This window comes from Monomorium pharaonis, chromosome 2 (assembly GCF_013373865.1).
Source record: "Monomorium pharaonis isolate MP-MQ-018 chromosome 2, ASM1337386v2, whole genome shotgun sequence".
In the NCBI taxonomy this organism is placed as follows: Eukaryota; Metazoa; Arthropoda; class Insecta; order Hymenoptera; family Formicidae; genus Monomorium; species Monomorium pharaonis.
This window is the reverse complement of record NC_050468.1, coordinates 22,984,060-23,002,641: the sequence shown is the minus strand read 5'-3', so window position 1 is coordinate 23,002,641 and position 18,582 is coordinate 22,984,060. Positions and strand designations below refer to the sequence as shown.

Here is an 18,582-nt window from a genome sequence, read left to right as displayed (position 1 = left end):
AGAGATATTATGAGAAAAAAACATATAAACATTTTATATATGTTTTCTTCTTTTTCTTCTTAAATAAATATATATTTATTAAAAAAGTTTTTTTTCCAAGGATAATGTACTTAATACTGTAAATTATATTTATATTAAAAACGATGTATATTTCTTTATTCTGACACAACAAAGTGACAGTTATCGCTGTATGCGCATAACTTTGGATAAATCCAATTTTATTTCTCATACATTAACAATGATTTCTACGACATTTTACTGGCCGAGAAATTTACTTCCATGATAGAATTATAAAGTATAACTCAAAATATGGAACATAACAAAACATATAAAAATAAATAACCTGGCTTTTTTAAATTAAAAGTACATAAAACAAAAAATATGCAATAGAATAATTTATTTGAGATTAACGTTTCATAATATACGAATACACGAAATTGTTAAAAGACATGACATGAGAAAAAAAATCTTTATCGGGATGTGTCTTTTGTAAAATGCAATCAATCATTTCGTCCCGAACGCTTGACGTAGAATTAACCCACGCATTATGTGCATTACGCACGAACGCCTTCGCGGAAACTTACGACAAATCGGTCGAGAGCTGCAAGAGCCTTTTCATCAACGAAATGTAAACGCGTTGGCACATTCTCCGCGCGTATCGAACGAGCATTTATGATCGCATACAGTGCGATGCAATGCGGGGTGAGAGACACCGCGGCCATTCTCTCGGTCGTTTGCTGCGGTGTGTTTTATCATTCGATGATTAGGTGCGGCGGCGGCGACAGTGGCCGCGGAGGTGACGAGCAAAGTTTGTATAATGTACGATAAAGTCGATAGCGGAGGGCGCGATTCTCACCCTAGTTGTATTCATTCAACGGTAATGTTATCAGCGTGTCGCCCCTTTCGATAGGCAAATCGACCCTTTCGATAGATGCTAAATTTTGCTCTGCCTTTCTCTCCCGTCCCTCTTGCCCTTTTTCGCGGTTTCTCGTGTTTCGTGATCACCACAATAGGCAATTTTGAGATACGTGAGATACGCGTCGAAATTTTGCGCGCAGAAATCCGCGGGTTATTAAAAAAAGCGCGAAACTAATATGAAAATGATTTATTTGCAAACATTGAAATAAATCCGAAACAATTGTAAAAGTTTGTCGATATGGTTAAACCGATAATTTACTTTTCTATAAAAACAGGGTAGCAATTAATTAACCAGCGATTTCGTCTGCGGACAAGTTTTAATTACGTTTGAACGTATTTAAAAAAATTGTTATCAATGTATTCAACGTTTGATTCAATATTATGTAACGACGTAAACTGAACGTTATGACTTCGTGTTGCGATAGCGTTATTTATCCGTTATTTTTTCACGGGGGCGGGATTAGCTTTTGGCAAACAAAATAAATTTATTACTAGAATTTTCATGTTGATGATGGAACAACGCAACGAAGTTTGACAAGGCTTTCGCATCAAATTCCATAGCAGGTATGCGGTTTCGCCATAACTTTTACTGGTGCTTTCGCACCGTCGTGTAACGTCATTCCTTTATGTTTTTAAAATATACAAATTGCATTACTTGACATACAATTACATTGTACTACTTAATTTCGCTATCCCCATTGTAGCTTTTCTCTGTAGTATAAAACGCAATGCCGTTTCTTACGAAGATATGTCACTCTTCCCATGAATTTGTACTTTAGAGAAAACGATATCGTGAAAGCAAGGTACTAAGAAAAGTTGTTTTGTGAAATAGGGCGTTGATAAGACGATTTGAATATTTTATGCCCTGGACCTTCGTGTTGTAATCCGAAACGAAGACGCGAGCGTTAACGACATCTCCGCCACTCTATCCGTTCTGTTCAGATCTGAAGCACTTTCGATATCGTACGTGAGATCAATTAACGTCGCCATTAACTCCGGCAGATATATTTATTCAGACATTAGCAGCGAAGGCGTTTGAGTGGATACTGATGCTCGCGAGATCGCGATTCTATATAAAATACCCTCGCGTGATATTTCATTGGTCAATTAGTTTTATGTCTATTAATTTCGCCCTCGCATTCAAATAATCGCTGTGTATTCTGAGATCATAATACACCTTAAATGAGTGTATAAAAGTACTATGTATAAATACTATGTATAAAAACTTTGATTGTATAAAGAACACAATTTAAATAACTTTATAACAAATTTTAGAGGTCTAAAAATGTATCAAATTCCTTAATTTATTTTGTTATAGATATCTAGATAAGGGATTTTAATAATTTTTAAGAAGGTATGATTAAAAAAATTTTTAATTTGTTTAAAAACTGTAATATTATATTTAAAGCAAAATTTGTATTATATTTAATTTTCAAACTCATTAATTATGTAATATCTAAAAAAATAAAACTTTAAGTTAGAGTTCTATTCATGGCAAATATATCAACTTACATTAGTTTTTAAAATGTTTTGATTTACATAAAAATTATAAATAATTAAAGTAAATTTTTTTTATTTTTACAAATTTAACTTTATTTACCATGTAGTTTTTTCATGTACAAGTAAAAATCTGATATAAAAATTAAGATGACTGTGGATAAAATAAATAAATGTAATTAAAATCTAACAACGTGGATAAAAAATTGTTTTAAAAATTGTTACAAAGATATTAATTAAAAATTAAGCTGTTGCAAACATCCAAGTATACACAAAAAAAAGAATACTGTTATTTTGACAATATCTTTAGTTTCAAAATGAAAATGTTGAAATAAGATTATATTGCGTTAAGTCAAAAAAATTTATTTCAATTAAGATTTATTTTAAGATTTTATATAGTTTAATTAAGAAAATGATATTCTTGTTTATTTAAGAATAATTTTCTTAAATAGAAAGGAAAAAATGTTGGATAGAAAATATTGTATGTTTAAATCGAAAATTATAATTTTCTTAAAATAAAATTATTAAAATAATTATATTATATTCTTGAAATAACAATTATAGTATTGAAATGAGACTATAATATTGTTAAAATTCAACATTTTCAAAATTTTCTAAGAAGATTATATATATTGTTGCCTATATATAAAACAATAAAGAGCCTATATATGAAAAAATAAAATTAATTTAACACTTGCTTTTTTTCTGTATAAATAAGCATTAAAATATGCGGTAATATGTGTAATGTGTGTGTGATGTATATTATTAATTGAAATATTATTGGTCTAACTGTACAAGTCGCAATTTTTTAAGAACTAAGAATCTGTATAAACAGTATGTAAGTTTTATTATTGATTATCCGAAATATTTTATTAATTTAATTTTACATTAAAACAAATAGTAATCTTATTTAATATATGCTAAAAAAATGTTATAGTTTTAATAACACTAGGGTATATTTTTTAATTAGTTTAAAGCAAATTAATGTTTCTTTTAAATGCTAAAAAACGATACCACAAATCAATTTTTAGTACGTCGAGTTTTCAAAATAATTAAGGTTTGATATATTTAAAAAATGGCTTTTTTGCAATATTTACAATTTTTTGTAAAAAAAATTAATATTAAAATTTTAATTAGAAATCATAAACGTATTATTCATATCTTATTAAATGTCATTTTTTATATCTTACCTTTTTAGCTAAAAGATAGCAAATTTTTGATAATAAAGTCGTATACGTCTATAATTTGTACTTTGTGTATACACATATATATTGTGTGTGTGTGTTTGTGTGTGTGTGTGTGTGTGCATATTTAACAAAATTTATCATAATAAATTACGTATTACGTTATGCATTGATAATCACAAATTATAAATTATAAATATACATTATAATTCACCGACATAGGCAGAAATACTTTTAAAACAATTTTTTAATAAGCTAGTATAATAGACTTTAATTTTTAATGATTTCAAGTCAATACATCCTTTTTGGTAAGAGACTTTATGAAACTGATCCGGAATATGACTCCAACGGCATTGGTTGCTCATTCATTACAAAATTCCGATAATTGAAACCCGTTTCTAAAAGAAGCTCAATAAAAAATCACTTTACGACGCTCAGTAAGTAACGACGGCACTCAAATATGAATTTAAATTTGCGCCTCTTTGTGTCTCATTTAAATTGCATAAGGTTACAACGAGTTGGGCGGATAAATTTTTGAATTATAAGTCAAAGTTGAAGTAACCATCCGCTGAGAATACGAGACTGCGCACGCACCGTCGCAACGAGAATAAAGAAAGTTCCCTTGGGCTCTTGGATGCACTTCAAACAGTTAAAGAAGTCAAATACTGCCAGGAAGCTGAGTACCATTTACATACCGCGTTATGTCCATTTGCCGCAACAAGCATAAGGACACAGTTCTCTCGTTGCTTATACAAAATGTTAATTTTTTTTTAAAGAAACGCTTCATACCGAAATGAGAATATGAAAATAAATTTCAATGTATCTGACAATTACTTGCATGTCTCCGATGCTTTTACTCTAACGATCTCTAAATACGTTCTGGTGTTCTTTGTAAAATCCATTTCGTCAGGCATGATGTTATGGAATTACTTTTATTTATATTCTAACGTATTTTGAAAAATTCTGGCATTTTAAGATGTCTTATAAATTCTTATATTTTACTGTTTGTCTGCATATAATTAAAACACTCTATATTTCCTTACAAGATTCAATAATTCCAGAAAATATTTTAAAGTGATGATTTTAAAAGCACATCAGAGACTATGTTTAATAATTTAATATCAGTGCTTTAAAAATTCGTTGACAATTTATTTATGTTACTGTTCATAATTTATACTTTAGAAGGTTAATAATATATTTTGTACATATTTCTGTTTTAATTCTTGGATGCAATGCAGTTCTTTAACTTTTGTTTTTAAATTTAACCTAAATTTATCTCATTTATTCGCTCAAACTTTATTTAACTTTTTAAACGTCAAAACTCGACTGAGATTGAAAATTTTATGTACAGAGTAACGTTGATAAAATTTTATTCATATCTGATGAACTTTTGAAGAAAGAGCTTATATAATTATTAAATTTATGTAGGTTCATATAAATATCAGTGAATTACATCTGAGGAAATGATAACAACATAATGGCGATTTATTCACTGAACCATTATAATGTCCTACCCGCAGAAACCATTGCTTACAACATTGTTTGCGTTTCCACACAATGCGTTATTACTTATGTCACTATTATGTGATAATAAACATGACAATGGATTCAAAGAACGAGAATTGACTTAACAGTTAAACGCTAATCAAATGATCAAATGATTAATTCAGGCAACGTAAGTTAAAATTATTATATGTTTAATTATTTTATTTTTATTATTAAAAAAACTTTAACAATAAAACAAACTTAATTGTTAATATATTAATGATTGTTGTTTAAATTTTTTAAATAAAATTATTTTTTTTTTATACGTTAACTTTCTAAAATAACTGTTATTTTGTAAAATATTTATTTATTTTGTAAAACTATACTTAAAAATTTTTTATTATAAAATATTTTCTACTTCAAAAATTGAATTTTACCATTACTTTTTACAGTTTCAAGTTTTAATTAATATACTGTTTCATTTGTTGTAAACATCGTAAACAGACATTGTGTTTTTTATACAAAGTATAAATTACTAAAATTAAATAACTAAAATTATAAATCAAATTCTAATTATAATTTCATTATAATTTAATCATAATTCAAAACGAGACATTTCCTGTTTGTGTTTAAAGGTGAAAGGATGGTGGAGCAAAAATCAAATTACAGGACTCTTATGGACGGTGCAGCGAAAATCAAATTATAGGACTCTTATATCTTTTTAAAGTAAAATGTTTGGTAATGTAGTATAGCTGCTATAATGATCTTTTTTATCTGAACTTTCTTTTCTTACTTGTAACTTCTTGTTACACAAAATCCCGACAGTTGCATGTTTATTTTACATCCTGTGATACACACTCAATGCAATATTAATTTTGTGACTGCATGCATGATAACGAGGAGAGAAATGATTAATCTAAAATATATTTATTACTGCAGAATTAATTGTGTGCTATTAATTATACATATAATTAATAGAATTGTTTATTATCATCGGTCATATGTACATACATATGCACGCGATAACATTTTTTCTTTATAACAAACAGTTTTGATTGTGTACTTTACGCAAAGTGATTTCTTGATCTTCAGCGAGCTACATATAAGGAGATATAAAATGTAATATTTCTAGATTACATTAAATAAATATGACACAGGGAGAGAGTTTTACTTGCTATTTTATGAGCACATGTTGCGCACAAAAGGTCCTGCACAAACGCATGTTATAAGCATGTTTGCTTGAAACTTTCGCGGTGTGTCGTACCATTCAAAGAGGTAATCGTTGTCACGAGTGTTTTAAAACAATTTCATCATGCATGTGAAAGAAGTTCCAATACTACTATCTATTCAATAAACATTTTACTTTTAAAATTATGTAAAACAATTAAAATAATTATAATATAATAATAATATAAAAATATTATCAACAATATCCAATTTGTTAATATTACTAAACATAATTGTTATTAATTTTATACGCACACATATTTTATTAAATATTTTTAAAATAATAAGATAAAAATTATAAGATAGTTATTTGATGTAAGTATTAATAGCAAATAACAAAAAATACGTTGTATTGCATGTGGTACAAACAGTGCAATTTTTAATTTTTTTGTCTTACATGCAAATGTATAAAATTAAAACAGATATCTAAGGAATAATTGGTTGGAAGATTTTGGATATATTTCTAATATAAAATTTTATTTACACTTAAAATTATATATTTTCAAAACGGCATAATGTATAAAAATCAATGAAATTCTTTCCACACATTGTTGATGCAGTTAATTTTCGAGTATGTATATATATATATATGTTATATAAAACTGTTTTATATTTTATCAAACACTAAAATCTAAATTGGCGTCATTTTTTTTATTATACGTATTATTTGATATCTAATTTTCTAAGAAAATAATAATAATAATTGTATCAATAAAATATTATATAAATAAAACATCGTAACTTACTATGTTTAAATTTGTAACCAGTTCAAATTTATCATTGCTTATCTTATTTGTTAAAGACAATTTTAGCTAAATGAGAGATAAATGTAAACTAAAATATTTTTCAATAATGAATCTAATAATCGTTATAAAATATTGCAAGTAATTTATTATATTTAACATACATTTTAAAAAATCAATTGTTTTATTAATCTTTGATAATTATTGTTTAATACATTACAGTGCTATGTTTGACCGAGTGCAATAATTCTTATGACTAATTTTATATATTGCATTATTGACATTATCTTTTTAAAAAAATATCATTTTCAGAGAGTCGTGCGAGTTTCGCGACTCGAACGGTCACACAACGAATAAATCAATCGAGCTATTAATTGCTCTCATTAATTTTCACGCAAGCTACGCCACGATGTGGTAATACCATTAATTTTGAGTGCGCGACCAACCCATAGATCCGGCATCACTCAACCAGAACCATTATTTAGGGGGAAGAGGGGGCGGTGCTCAAATGGAAAGATCCGTTTATAGGAGATTCAAACTCTCTCTATTTGCTCGCAGCGACAAACTACGTCAGATTTGATCATCGTTACGAGACAGACCGCAGTTCAAGTTGTTACAAACTTGCGTTGCTTTTTTATTTTGGCGATATACATATGTCGCCATCGTGCCGCGCTGAACTCCGCATGTGGCGTTATACGATATTTTAATATCGAATTAGCATGGAGGACCGAAACGGTGACACGTCGCAATGCGAACAACGTATGCGTAGCGTGTTTGCCTGTTTGATCGACATGCGTTTCGCCGTCTCATCTCGCGGTGAAAACTACCGACACGAAAACTCGATGTTTGTCAGTTTGTTATCTTCAGCGTTTTAAACGGCGCACGCGAAAAACAGTTTCCCCTTTGCGCGATTTAAATGTGAACAAATATAAAAATTTATCTCCCTCTATTTGTCCCCGAAAAAACATGCAAACTTTAACACGTTTGCTACACATTGTATACACATTTACGCATAATGCGAGTATTTTTTAATGCAATCTGTTTTTATTTGTTGCATCAACTATCTCTTTCTCCTTCATTTCGGTAGAAAAGGCCGTAACTTTTACTGCGAGCAGATTTTATTGTCGAACAGGTGAGAATAATTTACGCGTGTTCTAGTTAATCGTCCTTCAGTAAATTGCTACGAGTTGATAAGAGTAAAAAGTTAAGCTCCACGTTAACGGGGATAACGAGATTGTTGGGTATATGCGATACATCTTCGTTCACGAAGGAGTTAAAGTAGACCACGGAGAGGGAAAGCGTCGGATCAATTTTAAAACATTCCACTGCGCGCCGATTTATTGCGTGAGTTTTACTCAGTAATCCGGCGCATCGATTTTTCTTCTTTCATTTCGATTTCCGGATTAGAAGAAGCGATACGTTCTTCAATACCCCCTTTTAATTTCATTTTACACAACGGCAACACGTATTTCAATCACCGATTTAAAGTGTCTCCTCAATATAAACGCTTTTTCAAATGTCACTCGCTGGGGAATCTACCGCAATTTTCCTGGTGATTAATTAAATAAATTGGATAGTTTCGCTCTCTGCGTGAATAAAAACGAAAAAATACAGGACACGAGACAGCGTTGGGTATCAATAAAATATAGCATTCTTGATCTTACAGCCGTGTACAATTAATATAAGTTAGAGTGACGTGAAGACACATGCGTTGCGTTGTAATTATTATTTCCCGGATCCTCTCGCATCAGAAAATCGTGTCTCCTGTCCGTGTTTCTAAACGAAGGGAGAGAAAAACGAGAGTACGATATTACGCGGAGAAACGCGGCGGACTCGTTATTAAAATTTTAGCAGTTAGGTGGATCTGTTTCTCCCAGTCACAAGAAAAAAAGAAAAAAAAACAATTAATAAGTTTTCTTAGAGGATACTTGATTTATCGTTACAGGGCAAACTGAACGCTCGTTACCACACTTATCACGAGCCCAAGCTATTTTGTATAAGAGATAGCAAATAGTTTAGTTCGACGAGGCGACGCAAAAGGCAAGAGTCTCAAGAAATTTGTTCTGAAAGTTATTAACGCTCGGGTCTACGTGAGGTTTTTTAATCCTCGTCGATTTAACTATTACTAGCAGCAAAAGTAATTTAACTATTTTATGCTACTAATACTTTGTTCGTTAACGTGACATTAAAGCAAGCACTCCGAGTCACTGTGGTCAGAAGAATTTGTTATTAACTCTTGATATTTCTTTAATATTTCCATATTTATTATTTATTATAGAAAGTAAATAATAAATCACCAAAAAATATTTAGTAACATCACATGTGTGCCGTGTGTACATGCGTGTGCATATATATCTTATTTGTAGCATGAATTTATATTTCGGTCAATAGCGCATTTTCTATAAATTTACTTATAAAAGAGAGCCAAACAGAATTTCAATAAAATCGAGTTTCCGCATGTTTTCATTTAGACAAGATAAAATGTTTGTTTACCGACTTACGTTTATCTCGCAAAAATATAAGCTTAGAGTACAAACAAACATCCATGCAATCTCGTAAGTGATAAAAGCGATGAAATGATTAAAGCAAGGATGACGAAACAAGTTATTCTATTTAACTATTAACATTTTCGATATCATATTTATATTTTTAAAAAATTTTAGTATTTTAATATTTTATATAAATTTTATATTATAAAATTTAACATAATGAAAATCTGTACAAATATTTTTAAATCTAAATAGAGACTAAAAGAATATTAAATTCAAAACTGTTAGATGTTATTATAGTATATTTATATTATAATATATTTATATTATAATATTCTTAATTGGCTGCACAGCATATAGTATGCAATAAATTACTAGGATTTTTTATAAGATTTGCGTTATAAAAGAAATAAAGTATCGATTAAGTGGTATATTTTTATGATTAAAATTTTTTAATTTATATTAAAATCATTTACTTTTGAAAACATTTTACAGTTATTTATTTTTTACTATCAATATTTTAAAAATTGATGAAAGATTACTTTTATGAACCTAATTAGATACTTTACATGTAAAATTGATATATTAATTAAAAGCGTAAATTTTTAATTTTTTTGGTGTTAGAAAGGTCATTTATATTTCGCGGGACATTGTTAGCAATTTGCCACAAGACTCATTAATTGTAAGATTTTCGAATTATATCGTTGGTTATTCACTTATCTGCTTTTCGCAGATTCAAAGTAAAATCTTCAAAGAACAGGATAATTAAATTGATAAATCTTGTTACAAAGACGAAATAAGAAATACTTGGTTACTCATGCAATTTGATAATCGAATAATAATAATTCTCAAATTCATGACATTTCTTTACTGTTATCCTAAAATGATGTTGATGATAAATTGAAATTGATGAAATAATGATAAATTGAAATAATGATAAAAAAAGGATTTTAATGAATCTTAGAGATCTGTATCTTTTTTATAAAAAATCTTTATTATTATAATTTTTTAATATTAAGATTATTATAATTCTCTAATAAAAACAATTAAAGATTTCATAAAATTAAAAATAATCTGTATTGGAATATACAAAACACGTAGACTATAAAAATAGGAAATAGAATAATTTAAAATATAAACCTTTGTTTTAATCGCATAAAACAATCATCTATAATAAATTTTTATAAAAATAAAATAATACAAATGTATTATATTATAAACGCATTATAAATGTATTACAAGCAAAATTTTAATAAAGATAATTAGGCTACAAGTTTTACCAAGACTTAATTTTATATTTCTTTTTATAATTTTACACACACACACACACACACACACACACACACACACACACACACACACACACACATACATACATTAAACATGTAATCAATAAGTGGAAAAATGGTTCAAACATTTTTTAATTATATCTCTCAAATTATAATAACGTACAATATCTTTTCAAGCAATGTAAAAAACAAAATAACTACAGTTCAATCTATAATCAGAATGATGGAAAATGTGATATTTATGAAATAGGTCTTTTATTGCTAAAATGGAGAAGCTAGAGATTTTCATCTCTCGGTGATTTAACAAGCAAATTTTTTACATGAGTAAATGACTGAAAACGTAGTGAAATTTTTGAATGTAGATTTTTAATTTAGATGTTCGTACCGTGAAAGCAAGTGACATGCACACGAAAGAAAGAACAAAGGACCAATTGTGAATAAATAACAATTTTCGGCTTAGTTTTGTGTTGCATGCGTTCGATCCCACGTGCGATTGGCAAGCGACTAAAAATCAAACATAAAAAAAAACAAAAGCAAGAAAGGAAAAAAACAAAGGAAAGAAAAGAAAATTCTTTGTATACAAATATAAATTAAAATAACAAGTATTTTGATTTATTTGGAGCAGAATTAGTACGAATATTAGACCAATTTTTTTTTTAATTTTTTTCACAAAATTTTATTTAAAAATTTAAGCATTTTCTGATTTAATAAATCAGATAATAAATTACAAATTTAATAAATCAAATAAAATTGAATTAAAAAAATATATATCAATAATTTTAATCTCTTATTAATTTTAGATTCGACCTTTTTTTTATGATATTTTAATTAAAAACTTGACATTTAAATTTAAAATAATCAGAAAATATTTTACTAAATGAGATAAAAGAAAATTACTATAAAAAGTAGTTTTTTCTTAAAATAATCTTTTTTTTAACAAAGTTATCCAAATGTATTCAGATATTTCCAAATGTCACTTAATTTAGCTTATTCAAAATAGTTCAATAACATTTTATATGTTAAGAAATTTACAATTCTTATGATAAAATTTTTAATAACACACACATTGCTTAACTTATACCTGTTATTTTAATTTATATTTGTATACAAAGAATTTTCTTTTCTTTCCTTTGTTTTTTCCTTTCTTGCTTTTGTTTTTTTTTATGTTTGATTTTTTAGTCGCTTGCCAATCGCACGTGGGATCGAACGCATGCAAATAGATAAAATAGATTAAATTTTTAAAAAGTTAAAAATCTAATTGTTAATAAGTTCGTATATACGAAATTTTTCTCCAGAGATGTTCGACGCTGATCTGCGACGCGAGGCTGGCGCCTCAAAGACGCAAGAATTTATTTCATCACTTAGATCTTAGATGGAACGTTGTCGATGTGATTCATATCGTCAAGTAAGATTCGTACGACGCATAATCAAAATAAAAAAGAGAAAAAAAGGGAGAACATGTTAGACGTCAGAGAACGATCTCGTTAGGATGAAAACCACCTTCCTGTTACGGTCTGTAGCAGTCGCGATACAAGGAGTTCTTAATGAAGATGGCCCTTTCTTGTAGGGATCAGACCCATAATAAAACAACCGACTGCCAGCGTCCCACTTCGCCAAATATAGCAAAATTTTTTGAAGTGTTTCAAAACGTATGATCTTACAATAGTAATACATCAGTAATACTACAATGTCACACCCGCGCATGAAAAATCCGTCGTGATACGACAATTTAATGGAGATTTATGAAAATTATACCGCGTTAGTTACTTCAGTTTCAAAGACTGGAAAAGTTTCAGATCCATCTTTGTTCGTAGTTTCATTCATCTGTGGTTTGTAAATTATCTGAATGCGAAGTACAATTAATTAGATTCAGAGGTACGAAGTGTAGTAAGAATAGATATCTGCAAAAAGAAATAAATTAAATGTAACTCGCATAAAAGTATAATTGAAAGCCGAATTAGAATTTTCATGGAACATAAAAAAGATTTTTTTAATTTTTTATTGTTTCTGTGGAAACAACTATTTTCAGGTAAAATTAAACATAAAAAGCAAACATAACTTTATGGATATAATTGCGCTCTCTACAGCGTACAAGAGAAGTGTGTTTAATGTACAGAACATTTCTCTCGGAGCGGCAATCCATCATAGAAGATTTTGTATGTCTTTATTACAGAGAACACAAAATTATTTGCACGAGAGTGACATTTTTTCAGCAGAATGTCATACGCATCATATTTTAAAAATACGTTGCTTTGTCATATTCCACCACTGAGTGTACAAAACGTGACCTTTAAAAAATCGATAGGTTTCTTTCTGGTCACAATTTTCTGAACCTTACTACTTCTTAACCCTTTCGCGTTTTTTCAGATGTGCATCTTAAATGTCATCATTGACAGACACTGCAGTTACGTGAGCGGGCGTTATCAAGATTAACACATACAACTCATTAACTACTTTGGCACTCCGGGATTCTTTAATGAAATTGTCCGGAAAAGATCATTTGCGTGCGAGACATCCTGAGAAAGCGGGTAAGATAAGTCCCGTCCACTTCCTCATCATCTCGTCACGAGAAGATAGTGAAGCATACCGCGAGAAAGCAGGTAAGGTAAGTCCGTCTACCTTCTTGTTATCTCGTTGCGGGGGAGGATGGTAAAGCATACCACGAGAAAGCGAGCAAGTCCGTCCACCACCTCGTCATCTCGTCGCGAGGGGATGGTGAAGCTGGAGGGATGAACGGGGCAGGGCAAGAAGAGGACGCTTGCGCCCCATGACCGCGTGGCCGCTTTCAAGCGGCCACCTGTGCGCCCACCCTGTCTCTATCTCTTTCTCTCTCTCTTTTCCTGTCTCTCTTTCATCCCCCCGTCGAAAGCACGGCGGCTTCCCATATATATAAGGGGTCCCTCGGTATCGTCACACTTCGCATCATTACCGCCGTAACGTGCCAGCCACTCAATCCCCGCTCGTCTCTCGTCACCTGTGACTAACGCTCAAGAATTCGAATCCGGTGAGTTCGACGATTTGTTTTCTACACATGTCAATTTGCATCTCCTTAGTCTCATTTTCGTTTCCTTCCTTTTTCTGATAGACGTCTACGCAATTTACACGTCCGCGTTTTTAAATGAAAGATGTACATATTTTTTTGCAATTTATTTAAATGTAATATGAAATCTTGTTATCACTAAATGTGGACTTCTCTACTTTCTGATTTATCAATATTATATTAATAGTTTCTGACTTTGCAAAGTAAAAATTTAAATCAGAAATTTTTACAATGTAATAAGTTTTGTAATATAATTACAATAAATATTAATTACAGACATTTGTTAATAATATTTTTTGTATTATAGTGATATTAATAATATCATAAAAGAATTATAGTTATAAATAATATTGCAATTTATTAGTGTTTTTATATTACATTTAATATTAATTTTTATAATTTATCTAATTTTATAATTTTTATTAATTTTTATAATTTTCATAATTTATATTGTGTTGTATGATGAATGATAGATCATCATTTATCGTTTTTTTCCAATTAAATATTTATTGTTTTTTTATAACATTTTTTGATAGTATTTGTAATTTTATTTATGATACAATGTTATTATTTTTAATATTTTATATTTCTTAAAGTGAACTTAGACAATTTATAATTTGCATCCGAATTTTAAAATAAAATTCTATTAATCATTTTACACACACACACACACACACACACACATACACTTTCATATAATAGCATATGTATTTTAGTATTTATTATATTTTGCATTAAATTTTTATATATTGTATATACGCGTTGTATTTAATTTTTTAATGTTTTTTAATTGCACATAAAATTATAAATATTTCTATTTTGAATCATAAATTATAGATTTTAAAAGTTTAGTTTTTGGCTTAAAGGTTCATTTTTTTATTCTAATCAAAGTACAACTTTTTTTAAATTTAACAAGTCATTTGAGTATTTACTAATGAATCAAATATGGTTAAAAAGATTAATATTTTTATTATTTATTTATCTTTGTTTTAATAATATTTAATAATTTACAATTAACTTTACCTTATAAAAAAATAATGTTGATTGTTACATTTAATTTAATATTAAAATAAGATTTATTATTAATTAAAATGATGATAACGCCAACCAATTACGAATAGTTTTGAAGAAATTGCTACACTTAATTAATCTTTATTTTTGAGTTTTATTTTTCAGCAAAAAAATATGTCAAGTAAAAAACAAAATCTTTTATATTTGTCAATTAATGCACATACGTTTTATATACGCTTTTTATTCCTTTCAAAAAGTTGAAGAGTCATAACATGCATCACAACATGAGTTTTTTAGAAAAACTAGACACTACAGACGTGCGCTTTGCGCGAGCTATTTAACTTTTTATTTTTTACTTTTTGAAAATAAACTACAACGATAATTGTATAGATAACCATCTATACAAATTTGACAGTTGTCAAAATTTAATCGCAATGTGACAGTTACTCTCGCAACACGAAGTAAGTCTTTAATTGTTCTGTGAAATATGCAAAGGAAAATACTTTGTACATTTTAGAGAACAATTAAAAACATACATTGATTTAACATATAATTGATAGTTGATGTAAACTCTTTTTAAAATATTTTTTTTATTTTTATTCTACATACATACACTTACACAATGCAGATATTTAGTTTATTCTTAAAACATGCAAATAATTATGTAGATTATTATAAATATTTTGATAGCATAAAAATAACATTAAAAAACTTAAAACTTATATAAATTTATATAAATTTTGTGACAAATATTTTTTTATATTAAAACAAAAATATTTAAATAAAAAATGTAAAAATAAAGAAATAACATACATAGTAAAAATTAAAATTAGATTTATATTTTGTATAGATCTAATGACTGAAAAAATTTAGATACGCATCTGTATATATATGTACCTTACAAACGCATTCAATCAATGGAGATTTAAACAAAAAACGTTTTTGTATTCCTCATAAAAATTGAGTATACTGCGTTTATGATTATGATATACGTAATACATTGAAAATGTCCGACGGCGTGGTTATTGTTATTTTTTTTTATCGCGATGTAATGGGTGATAAATTACTAACGTAGGTCAAAGGTATAAAACAGAGGACAAAGAAAGATTGATATTTTGTAGCTGCATTACGGGCTTGCATAGCCGGTGTATTTGCGAATTATAAAATAATTTGAATTAAAAATCTGTAATTATTTTCAGCTTACATATTGTATGTTATACATGTTACATATTTAATATAATATAAATTGTTATAACTGATTTGTGTTTTGCGTTTAAAGTTTCGCGTTATACGTATATCACCGTATCACCGTTGTGTATCGTGACAATAACAATAACTGCTTATTCAATTAAAAAAAAAAAAAACTTAGACTTTTCTCGGATTGCATCCAGAAATAAATTTATATATATATATAAATTTATATATATATATATATATATATAAATTCATTTATATATGGAATATAAATATCCGATATTCAATCCTAATTATCACATTAATTGCTTTTATAAATTTATTTTTAAGAAAAGTCTAAGTTTATATATGCATGTAAACTTATTGTTAGACTTTTCTCGGATTTTATCCAGAAATAAATTTAAATAAAAGCAATTAATGTGATAATTAGGATCGAATTATATATTTAGATTCCTTATATAAATATAAAATTCCTAATATAAATATTGAAAAATTATAAAAACTTGTATAAATTCTTCAAATACAAAATATTTTTCTTTTAATATTTCTTGCATTAATATTTTTGTTTATTTTAACTAATTATAACGATTTTAGGCATATATTTTTATTTTTATATATTATGTTTTATATGCTTTTTGTATATTAAAGCAGATATTTTTTATATAATTACTCAAAATATTAATTTTGACATATACCTTATTACTTTGCGTTGTATAATATTATACAGATTATAAATTTTACTACAAGAGATTTAACATTGAGGATATTTACATGAGCTTAGACATATACAATTTACACGATTTATTCATAAGTAACAAATTGTATTTACAATTTTTTGATCCTATTTTTTATAAGCTTTCTAAAGTTAAAATTTTTTCATATTTCTTGACTGAAAATACGTGTATTTATTAGATCCACTACGTTAATATTGTTGTCATTATACAACTAAAATTTATTTAACTTAAATATTAATAAAATAGTTATGTTTGTTGTGCGTGTATACATATACGTGATGCAATTAAAATTATCATAAGAGTTGATAACTGAACAGTTTGCAAATTTTATAGGATAAGTAATTTTGTGGAGAAACAAAATCGGAATTCGCATGAGATTTTATTGCGCTAATAAAATTTTTTGAAAAATATCTGAAAAACAACTTTTAAAACGTAATTTTACGACAGAGAAATGGTATCCAAAATCGATACTCAGTTACAATGTGTCTCATCGTTGCGCAACAAAGTGTGCTTTTCACTCTCTCGCTCGCTTAAGACGTTTCACTAATGACTAATTGGAGCAAGAGATAATTATGGATAGATATCGTTACGTAGAAGCTGCACGTCAACGGAACTACGATGATCGATTTCTTTTTTCTCATAGCTCTTCTTTTACTTAATTATTGATACTCACTGATTATACAACAAATTCAATTTTTTCTTGAGCGCCGGCAGGTAAATACGTTAAAAGTTGATATAAGTGATGCGGAGAGTATCCACGAGTAAAAATAGTTGGTGAATAAAAATACGATTTTGCCATCTTCTCAACGGTACGCGTAAATTATTTATGTTCTTTAAAAGCCTATGCAGCACGTGCCGAGTAAAAAGATGGACAATTATTGCTTTGAACAAGTAAATTGCCATTAATCAAAATAAAACATGCATTGAGAAATTCAGATTATTTATGGAATATTCCTTTTAACTATTATTATTATTATTATTATTATGTTATTATTATCTGCTTATGTCATTACATATACATACATTCTTCAAAATTTTAGAAATTCTAAATTATGGTTTGGTATTTCTAAAAAAAATAAATTTTTTAAATAGAGTAATAATAAAAAATTTTTGATGATAATATATACCATCAAACAATTTATTCTAATTTAAAAAAATTTAACATATTTTTCTTAAGACATTTCTAAGTAAAGATATTTTCAAAGATTTCGAAAATTTGAAATTATTATTTGAGTTATTATCTTTTCCACAATTTATCTTTCTGAAAATTATATCTCAGCAAATTATATCTCACCTTGATTGGAGTTTTAATTATTAAGTGATTCAACGAAAACTCAGAAACTCCAAAGAAAATAATCTGTTTTTAGAGACAAAGTTCTTGTTGATCGCAGTTTACATACAGAAAGTTTACATGGAGTAGATAAGAACTTTTCAATATAACCGATGCAAAAAACATGCGCTATGTAAGAAATCGGTGACAAGGACGGTCAGCATACTTACTTTATATTATATTAAACTTGATCTATTTGTGTCAGTTTACGTCAGATTTTAGAAAAAAATTCTATTCATAATTAATATATAATTTGTCATATAATTACAATATACATAATTTTATATATTTATTATGTGTTCAAATTCTTTAAATACTTTCTCATGCTATCCATATGAAAATATAAATGGAATTCTATTCTGAATTCTGATGAGAATTATATATCGTCTAAAGCTTTATAAAGCAATTACGCATAGGCGTGTATTGCGTTCGTGTACGTTT

At 27.8% G+C, this 18,582-nt stretch overlaps 1 protein-coding gene across 2 annotated transcripts in view; it reads left to right on the top strand.

Annotated features, from left to right (window-relative positions):
- The first annotated feature begins 13,679 nt into the window (after positions 1 to 13,679).
- Positions 13,680 to 18,582, top strand: part of LOC105838249 (short neuropeptide F) — a 20,653-nt gene continuing 15,750 nt past the window's right edge. The window contains exon 1 of one of the 2 annotated variants that reach the window (XM_028194655.2): positions 13,680 to 13,836. The gene's annotated coding sequence lies outside the window, so the exon portion shown is untranslated. The remainder of the gene's footprint in view (positions 13,837 to 18,582) is intronic. The other variant, XM_012683681.3, reaches the window with a different exon arrangement.